Consider the following 11,028-nt stretch of genomic DNA (forward strand, 5'->3'; position numbering starts at 1 on the left):
TAAGCTGCCCGTCTGCAATTCCTCCCCTTGCAAGAGACAGTAAAAGAGGTTTATATAAGTAATTAATGTAAATACAGGAGAGAAAATAAAGACTGGCCTTTATACAGCGCCTTTCACGACCAACGGTTTTACAGCCAATGAAGTACTTTTTGAAGTGTAGTCGCTGTTGTAATGTGGGAAACACTGCAGCCAATTTGCATGATAAATAATGGCCAGGACACCGGGAATAACTCTGCTGCACTTCTTCGAAATACTGGGATCTTTTATGTCCACCTGAACGTCTCTTCTGAAAGACAGCTCTCCGACAGTGCGGCGCTCCCTCAGTACTGCCGCTCCGACAGTGCAGCGCTCCCTCAGTACTGTCCTTCCGACAGTGCGGCGCTCCCTCAGTACTGCCCCTCCGTCAGTGCGGCGCTCCCTCAGTACTGCCCCTCTGTCAGTGCGGCGCTCCCTCAGTACTGTCCTTCCGACAGTGCGGCGCTCCCTCAGTACTGCCCCTCCGTCAGTGCGGCGCTCCCTCAGTACTGCCCCTCTGTCAGTGCGGCGCTCCCTCGGCACTGCCCCAGAGCATCAGCCGAGATTTATGTGCTGAAGTCCCTGGAGTGGGGACTTCGAATCCACAACTTTCTGACTCAGGGTGCTACCAACTGGCTGGCTCGCAAGGTCTTTCACATCATTGCTAAAGTGTGGTGGCCGGGGGAATTGTCACTGTCCCTTTAATCAGAAGAACACGAGAGTGGGGGAGGGAGTCCCTTTAAATGTGGAGAGGGTGGGGTGTCCCTTTAAATGTGCAGGAGGAGGGAGTCCCTTTAAATGTGGAGAGGCGGGGCCGCGCATGCTCATTCGGCCCCCTCACTACAACACGAGGCTGCCACTGCGCCTGCGCGGGTCCTCTGGGGAGCAGAGGGAAGGCCTGGCCCGGGGAAAAGGTGGAATAAGCGGCCGGGGTAAAGTAACATGTTTGGGGAATCGATTTAAATCGAGGTGAGGGGGGGAGCGGAGTGCGAGATTATAAAGGAAAATACGAGAAAAACCAAATCTGAGAGTCTGGCGGGCGTGACCTCCGCGGACGCCGAACGAAGCAGATTGAGCCACGTGGGGTGGCGGAGTGAGCCGGGGCAATGTGATTCTGACTGACGGGAGTTCTGACCAATAGGAAGAGGGCTGAGCTGGGAGGACTGAACTGCGTGGCCTGGTCCTCCAACCAATGGCGGCGCGGCTAGGGGGCGGGACCTGGGTCTCCAGCTCAGGTGCGTTGGGGCTGATTGTGACGCGCTGTCCCCAGGTGAGAGCAGCTCAGTCAGCACAGAGCTGGGGCTGGAATCTGGGAGAGGGGCCGCAGGCAGCGGGCCTGGCAAAGGGGCACAAGCTTCACAATACAAACTTCTTTCAAATGCACAATTGTTTCCTACACACAGCCTGGGTCACTTTGCAAAAAATACCGTTTAACAATTTATCACAACTCCCCTGCTTTAGGAGAGGGGTAGAGTGCAAAAGCAAGGAAGTTCTGATGAAACTGTGTAAAAGACTGGAGTCAGCTGTGGCTCAGTGGATAGCAGAGTTAGAAGGTTGTGGGTTGAAATCCCGCTCCACGGACTTGAGCTTATAAAGCGAGGCTGACACTCCAGTGCGGTGCTGAGGGAGCGCCGCACTGTCGGAAGGGCAGTGCTGAGGGAGCGCCGCACTGTCGGAGGGGCAGTGCTGAGGGCGCGCCGCACTGTCGGAGGGGCAGTACTTAGGGAGCGCCGCACTGTCGGAGGGGCAGTACTGAGGGAGCGCCGCACTGTCGGAGGGGCAGTGCTGAGGGAGCGCCGCACTGTCGGAGGGGCAGTACTGAGGGAGCGCCGCACTGTCGGGGGGCAGTATTGAGGGAGCGCCGCACTGTCGGAGGGGCGTTGCTGAGGGAGCGCTGCACTGTCGGAGGGGCAGTACTGAGGGAGCGCCGCACTGTCGGGGGGCAGTATTGAGGGAGCGCCACACTGTCGGAGGGGCGTTGCTGAGGGAGCGCCGCACTATCGGAGGGACACTGCCGCGGGAGAGCCACATTGTCGGAGGGGCAGTAATGAAGGGGTGCTGCAGTGTCGGAGGTGCCGTCCTAAGGATGAGACGTTAAACCGAGGCCCCCGTCTGCCCCCTCAGGTGGATGTAAAAGATCCCGTGGTGCTATTTCGAAGAAGTTATCCCCGGTGTTTTGAGCCCAATATTTATCCCTCAATCAACATGACGAAAAAACAGATTATCTGGTCATTATCACATTGCTGTTTGTGGGAGCTTGCTGTGCGCAAATTGGCTGCCGCGTTTCCCACATTACAACAGTGAATACACTTCAAAAGTACTTCATTGGCTGTAAAGCGCTTTGGGACGTCCGGTGGTCGTGAAAGGCAGTTAAGAAGGCAAATGGTATGCTGGCCTTCATTACAAGAGGGTTTGAGTACAGGAGTAAAGAAGTCTTACTCCAATTATATCTTCTGCTTTCTTCTTAGGCAGTCCCTCAGAACCGAGGATGACTTGCTCCCACATTAAAAATTAGTTCTCAGGCGTAAGGGTAAACCGGGAGAGCTTCTTCTCCCCGAGACAGACCCTCTGATATAAAGGGTCGACTGGATCCATGTTTATCTGTAATTTAAACAGAGGTCTGGTCATGTTCCGAGCTCTTTCCCCTAGAGGAGAGGGTAGAATGGGGGTCTTTAGTGTTAAATGGTTTCACCTGGGTCCATTGCTTCCATCGCATACCCATCGGTTCCTGTCGACAAACACACGTATCACTTGTCATTAATACAGTACATGGCCCCATCCAACGGGCCCCATTCCCTTTCTTCCGATAACTTGCGTCATTACTTGTTGACCTATTCTGGGCAACTCGTCTGGTTTAAGTCCAGCATTCTGCCTTTCTAGATCTTTAATCTGTTGTTGGTTCCTTACTACTTTATTTAGTACTTGTACCTCCTGATTTAGTTGTACTAAGTATCGCCTTAATCTATCTTGCACTGGTCCTGGTCTTAAACACATACTTTGGTTCTTTCTTCACAAAGGAGGACACAAATAACCTCCCAGAGATGTCGGGGAACATAGGGTCTGATGAAAGGGTGGAACTGAAAGAAATCAATATTTGTAGGGAAATGGTGTTAGGGAAATTGATGGGATTGAAGGCTGATAAATCCCCAGGGCCTGATAATCTCCATCCTCGGGTACTTAAGGAAGTGGCCCTAGAAATAGTAGATGCATTGCTGGTCATCTTCCAAAATTCGATGGAATCTGGAACAGTTCCCATGGATTGGAGGGTAGCTAATGTTACCCCGCTGTTCAAAGAAGGTGGTAGAGAGAAAACGGGGAATTACAGACCGGTAAGCCTGACATCGGTAGTGGGGAAAATGCTGGAGTCCATTATAAAGGATGTAATAGCAGAGCACTTGGAAAAAAGTGACCGGATCGGACAAAGTCAACATGGATTTACAAAAGGTAAATCGTGCTTGACTAATCTATTGGAATTTTTTGAGGATGTAACTGGTAGAATAGATAAGGGAGAACCAGTGGATGTGGTGTATTTAGACTTTCAAAAGGCTTTCGATAAGGTCCCGCATAAGAGATTAGCGTGTAACGTTAAGGCACATGGGATTGGGGGCAAGGTATTGACTTGGAAAGAGAACTGGTTGGCAGACAGGAAGCAAAGAGTTGGAATAAACGGCTCTTTTTCCGAGTGGCAGGCAGTGACTAAGATCATAAGAAGTCAGAGCAGGAGTAGGCCATACGGCCCCTCGGGCCTGCTCCGCCATTCAATAGGATCATGGCTGATCCAAACCTAGACTCACGTCCACTTCCCTGCCCTCTCCCCGTAACCCCTAATTCCCTTATCTGCTAGGAAACTGTAAGGGGTTTTCCTCGAGAGGTTTCCCTGAGGTTTCTCTCTCTGGAGGCCTCTCTCTCTTGCACAGTGAAACCTTGAGTGGTTCGACCCACTCGCCCCTTAGATTCTATACTCTGGACTTAGGGGCAGGAACTACAATGTAGAGAAAACTCTTGTAGACCAAGTTTGATGAAACAAAATGAAATTTTATTGCATAAGGAAAAATATCAAATCAAATGCAAGCAGATAAGGGAGTACATGGGAGGGAAAAACACACAAACAAATCATAACGACACAGTACTAACTAAAGCAAATACAGGCATCTTATACTCTACAAAGATCATCATGAAATAAGGAAACACACGGAACATCGAGGGACAACAACTCATGTTAATTGTACCCTTAAATCCACCCCCTTATTAAACCTATCTAGATCTGATTGTGAAGGGCCAGAAACATGCTCACCAATCCCACTAGGAAGTGCAAGGTTTTGAAATCGAGTCTGTGTTTGGTCCTTTCAGGCATTTCGTCTCCACGTGGATCGTGGAGCCCCTGCGAGCTGCGCCACACCTCTCTCCTGAGGTGGGGGTCGGGGGCGGCTGGACACCGGCGGGCCTGGATGTCGGCGGGGTCGAGGATCGTCGGCTCGACCCTGGTCAGAGGAGCCTTGGGCTGGCTCCCATCGTTTCTTCAGTTTCCTTTCTCTTCTCCCGAGCCGGGGTGACTGGAAGGTTTCTTCGCTTGGGACCTTTATTTTTTTGTTTCTTCTCCCAAGTTGGGTCGATGGCCTCTCGTTCTGGCAATGGCCCGGGGACGGTCGATGATCTCCCGATGTGCTTCCCCGGGGCGGAACGCTGGTTTCGAGACGGCCTTCTCGATGTTGGCTTTCTTCTTCCTCCTGCGATTGACTGCTCCTTCTTCTGGGTGTCTGGATTCAAGCTGCGTGTTTCCAGCTCTCCAACCCGGTGTGTCTGTGTGCCAACTGCAAACCTGCAAGCTGTGTCCCAGCTCGACTCTCCTTGTGACTGTCCAAGCTTGCCCCAACTGCTGAAAAGTCTCTCCAGATATACCTTTCTTCCAGAGGCTTCACCTCCCGCCCAAAATCAGGTTAGTCTTTGTTTAATTTTGGCGGGCTGGGAGCACAGTGGGGTAGTCATTATATTTTAAAATGTCTTAAACGGCTGGTAAAGGCCCATCTCTGGTCTGGAATTACCTTCATTGTTTTAATGTCCTGCTGATCTCGTTATCTAGTCCTGGGTGCTGTTCTCATGAATATGAAATTGTCCCCTTTTGTCTGGGGCAACATTTTGATGGCCTCTGTCTCCAGGCCGATCTTGACTGGATCTGCATCTAATCCATATGCATACCTGTGGGTGTCTGGTTTCGTTCTCTCAGGAACGGCTTCCAGAACTTACTGTGGGTTGAATCCACAGATCTGTCTGAGGTTGCGCAGGAACCATTTTAAAGTGTCCCAATAAGCTGGTCACATGGTATGGTGGCCATTTTGTATGCCCCTTTTTCTGGGCTTCTTTTAAAACAGTCTTTAAAATCATGGCCTTTTCTGCCATTTGACCCTTATTAATATAAAGTCCAATTCTGCGAATCCTACACTGTCTATCTCTGTTTTAAATGTATTTAATGTTGCAGCTTCCACAGTTCTCTGGGGTAGCAAATTCCATAGATTTACTACCCTCTGAGTGAAGAAGTTTCTCCTCATCTCAGTTTAGAAAGGGCAGCCCCTTATTCTAAGATTATGCCCCCTAGTTCTAGTCTCACCCATCAGTGGAAACATCCTCCCCGCATCCACCCGATCAAGCCCCCTCACAATCTTATATGTTTCGATAAGATCGCCTCTCATTCTTCTGAACTCCAATGAGTAGAGGCCCAACCTACTCAACCTTTCCTCATACGTCAACCCCCTCATCTCCGGAATCAACCGAGTGAACCTTCGCTGAACCGCCTCGAGAGCAAGTATATCTTTTCTTAAATATGGAAACCAAAACTGCACGCAGTATTCCAGGTGTGGCCTCACCAGTACATGCCAAAGTGCATAACCTCACACTTTCCAATATTATATTCCATCTGCCAAATCTCTGCCCACTCACTTAGCCTGTCTCTGTCCTGGTGGGGTACCGCAGGGATCGGTCCTTGGACCCCAGCTATTCACAATATATATTAATGATCTGGACGAGGGAACTAGATGTAATATCTCCAAGTTTGCAGATGACACAAAGCTGGGTGGGCGTGTGTGCTGTGAGGAGGATGCCGAGAAACTCCAGTATGATTTGAACAGGTTGGGTGATTGGGCAGAAGCATGGCAGATGCAATATAACGTGGATAAATGTGAGTTTATCCACTCTGGTGTCAAAAACATGAAGGCAGATTATTATCTGAATGGCATTAGATTGGGAGAAGAGGAAGTGCAACGAGACCTGGGTGTCCTTGTGCAGCAGTCGCTGAAGGTAAGCATGCAGGTGCAGCAGGCGGTTAAGAAGGCAAATGGTATGTTGGTCTTCGTAGCAAGAGGGTTTGAGTACAGGAACAATGATGTCTTGCTGCAGTTGTACAGGGCCTTGGTGAGATCACATCTTGAGTATTGTATGCAGTTTTGGTCGCCTTATCTGAGGAAGGATGTTTTTGCCATGGAGGGAGTGCAGCGAAGATTCACCAGGCTGATACCTGGGATGGCAGGAATGACGTATGAGGAGAGATTGGGTCGATTGGACTTGTACTCGCTGGAGTTTAGAAGAATGAGAGGGGATCTCATTGAAACTTATAAAATTCTAACAGGACTGGACAGACTAGATGCAGGAAGGATGTTCCCGATGGTCGGGGAGTCCAGAACCAGGGGTCACAGTCTAAAGATAAGGGGTAAGCCATTTAGGACAGAGATGAGGAGGAATTTCTTCACCCAGAGAGTGGTGAACCTGTGGAATTCTCTACCACAGAAGGCAGTGGAGGCCAATTCATTAAATATATTCAAGAAGGAGTTGGATATATTTCTTAAGGCTAAAGGGATCAAGGGATATGGGGAGAAGGCAGGGACAGGGTACTGAATTTGGATGAACAGCCATGGTCTCATTGAATGGCAGAGCAGGCTCGAGGGGCCGAATGGCCTACTCCTGCTCCTATATTCTATGTTTCTGTGAACCCCAGGACCAGGCCCCTGTGGGGAATAGGTATGCAGGTCTAGCCGCGAAACTAGCTGCGGAAGACATGCAACCAGAGGACGCGTTCAAAAACGAAATAAATATGGTCATGATAGTCAGTGGGGTACAGGAAGTGAATATAATGGAGCTACAAGAAAATACTAGTAAAGAGCAAAAGGAGAAATGGAGACAAGCTGGCGCACAATTACAAGATGGAATTTGGAAATGGGGCCCACGTAACCAGGTGGTGGCACCGGAATGTTGTAGACAACAACTGATGGCGCTATACCATGGTGTAACACATACTGGCAGAAGTAACATGTTGCACCTACTGACACAGTACTGGTGGTGGCCAAAGATAGGTCGGGAAGTAGTGAAATATTGCCACCGCTGTATAATATGCGCAAGAATAATGTAGGACAGAGATGTCGAGTTAGAGTAGGAAACCAACCCAGGCCCCAAGGACCCTGGGAAAACTTACAAATTGACTTTACCGGCCCCTTAGCGCAGGACCGGGGGAAGAAATATTGCCTGGTAATAATTGACCAATTTACCAGGTGGGTGGAAGCCTTTGCCACCCGAGACTGCTCTGCAAAAACAGTTGCACTAATATTGGCTACCGAGGTTATACCCCGTTGGGGAGTGCCTCTGCAAATTGACTCAGACAACGGCACTCATTTCACCAGCAAAATAATGAAAGAAATCTGTAAGCTGCTACATGTGACACAAAAATATCACATACCATATCACCCCCAGAGCTCGGGGATGGTAGAAAGAATGAATAGGACACTGAAAAACGCGCCGACAAAAGCCATCCAAGAAACAGGGAAGGGATGGTCGGAATTATTACCCAGCATACTAATGAGGCTGTGAGCCACCCCAGGGTGAAAGACCGGACTGACCCCCTATGAATTGATGACAGGACGAGCTATGAGACTACCAGAGGATTTGGCTGGAGGGGTGGAAGAACCAGGACCAGTACAAGATAGATTAAGGCGATACTTAGTACAACTAAATCAGGAGGTACAAGTACTAAATAAAGAAGTAAGGAACCAACAACAGGTTGAAGATCTAGAAAGCCAGAATGGTGGACTTAAACCAGACGAGTTGCCCAGAATAGGTCAAAAAGTAATGACGCAAGTTATCAGAAGAAAGGGAATGGGGCCCGTTGGATGGGGCCATGTACTGTATTAATGACAAGTGATACGTGTGTTTGTCTACAAGAACCGATGGGTATGCGATGGAAGCAATGGACCCAGGTGAAACCATTTAACACTAAAGACCCCCATTCTACCCTCTCCTCTAGGGGAAAGAGCTCGGAAGACGACCAGACCTCTGTTTAAATTACAGATAAACATGGATCCAGTTGACCCTTTATATCAGAGGGTCCGTCTCGGGGAGAAGAAGCTCTCCCGGTTTACCCTTACACCTGAGAACTCATTTTTAACGTGGAAGCAAGTCATCCTCGGTTCCGAGGGACTGTCTAAGTAGAAAGAAGAAGATATAATTGGAGTAAGACTTCTTTACTCCTGTCCTCAAATCCTCTTGTAATGAAGGCCAGCATACCATTTACCTTCTTAACTGCCTTTCACGACCACCGGACGTCCCAAAGCACTTTACAGCCAATGAAGTACTTTTGAAGTGTATTCACTGTTGTAATGTGGGAAACGCAGCAGCCAATTTGTGCACAGCAAGCTCGCACAAACAGCAATGTGATAATGACCAGATAATCTGTTTTTTCATCATGTTGATTGAGGGATAAATATTGGGCTCAAAACACCAGGGATAACTTCTTCGAAATAGCACCACGGGATCTTTTACATCCACCTGAGGGGGCAGACGGGGGCCTCGGTTTAACGTCTCATCCATAGGATGGCGCCTCCGACACTGCAGCGCTCCTTCATTACTGCTTCTCCGACAATGCGGCAGTCCCACTGCATTGCTTCCCCCCGACAGTGCAGCGCTCCCTCAATACTGGCCCTCCGACAGTGCGGCGCTCCCTCAGTACTGCTCCTCCGACAGTGCGGCCGCTCCCTCAGTACTGCCTCTCCGACAGTGCGGCGCTCCCTCAGTACTGCCCCTCCGACAGTGCAGTGCTCCCTCAGTACTGCCCCTCCGACAGTGCGGCGCTCCCTCAGTACTGCCCCTCCGACAGTGCGGCACTCCCTCAGCACCACACTGGAGTGTCAGCCTCGCTTTATATGCTCAAGTCCCTGGAGCGGGATTTGAACCCACAACCTTCTGACTCTGCTATCCACTGAGCCACAGCTGACTCCAGTCTTTTACACAGTTTCATCATAACTTCCTTGCTTTTGCACTCTACGCCTCTCCTAAAACAGGGGAGTTATGATGAATTGTTAAACAGTTTTTTTTTGCACAATGACCAAGGCTGTCTGTAGGAAACAATTGTACATTTGAAAGCAGCTTGTATTGTGAAGCTTGTGCCCCTTTGCCAGGCCCGCTGCCTGCGGCCCCTCTCCCAGATTCCAGCCCCAGCTCTGTGCTGACTGAGCTGCTCTCACCTGGGGACAGCGCGTCACAATCGGCCCCAGCGCACCTGAGCTGGAGAGGAAGCCCCGCCCCCTTGCCGTGCCGCCATTGGTTGGAGGACCAGGCCGCCCAGATCAGTCCTACCAGCTCAGCCCTCTTCCTATTGGTCAGAGCTCCCGTCAGTCACAGGCCCGCCTCCATCCACCTGACAGGCCTCTTCCTATGATGACGTCACAATCGGGCCCCAGCCTCAGTGCCGGGGGAGGAAGGTCCCGCCCCCTCGCCGCGCCGCCATTGGTTGGAGGACCAGGCCGCCCAGTTCAGTCCTCCCAGCTCAGCCCTCTTCCTATTGGTCAGCGCTCCCGTCAGTCATAATCACATTGTTCCGGCTCACTCCGCCCCCCGCGCGGCTCAATCCGCTCCGTTCGGTGTCCGCGGAGGTCCCGCCCGCCCGACTCTCAGGTTTGGTTTTTCTCGTATTTTACTTTATAATCTCTCTCTCCGCTCCCCCCTCACCTCGATTTAAATCGACTCCCAAACACTTTACTTCACCCCGGCCGCTGATTCCGCCTCTTCCCCGGCCTTCCCTCTGCTCCCCGGAGGCCCCGCGCAGGCGCACTGGCAGAGGAAGGGAGAGTGATTGACAGGTGACGATTGATAGAAGCGCCTGCCCGCGCTGTGATTGGTGCAGAGGAAGGCAAGTGGGCGTGTCCGCCCCTGGGCGCACGTGGGGGATGCAAAGGCTGGCTGGAGCGCATGCGCAGCCCGCCTCGCATCGTTGGGAAGCTTTTCAAATATTTTTTTTGCGAAACAAATTGAAAACACTCATTAATTCCCACAACCTCCTCCCCTCTAAATTGCGATTATTTTTGTTTTATCCTCATTTGTGTGGGGTGTCTTTTTTTTACCTTGCGGTGGCGTGCGCCGATCCAACCGACCCCTGGGCGTTGCGTGCTGGCGTCAGCGCGTAAGCGGATGGAGGTGATTGACGCGAGGCGCCCGCCAATCAGGAGCGCCGAAAACGCTGGGAGGACGGAAATAACAACAGAAAATGCTGGAAAAACTCAGCAGGTCAGGCAACATCCGTGGAGAGAAATTTGAGTTGACGTTTCGGGTTTGACCCTTCTTCAAAACTGGAAAGAAAAGAAACTAGATCGGAGGCAGGGCTGCGATCGGACAAAAGAATAAAAGAAACAAAAGAAGTAAAAGAGATTAGAAGCTAGACGAGATGGTAATAGGCTGGGATTAGGTGTAAAGTGTACTGGCAGGGCAAAAGATAGCTGCCAGGTGTGAGAGAGAAACAAAAGGAAAGAGGGGGGGGGTTAAAGGAGTGGAACAATTACAAGAGAAAATGAAATGGGGGCCGAGGTTATGATCTGAAATTGTTGAACTCGATATTGAGTCCGGAAGGCTGCAGACTGCCTAATCGGAAGATGAGGTGCTGTTCCTCGAGTTTACGTTGAGCTTCCGTGGAACAGTACAAGAGGCCAAGGACGGTGAGGTCCGAGTGGGAGTGGTGCGGTGAATTAAAATGACAGGCGACCG

Source organism: Somniosus microcephalus, unplaced genomic scaffold (assembly GCF_052327205.1).
Source record: "Somniosus microcephalus isolate GS21.2 unplaced genomic scaffold, FLI_Smic_1.0 scaffold4, whole genome shotgun sequence".
In the NCBI taxonomy this organism is placed as follows: Eukaryota; Metazoa; Chordata; class Chondrichthyes; order Squaliformes; family Somniosidae; genus Somniosus; species Somniosus microcephalus.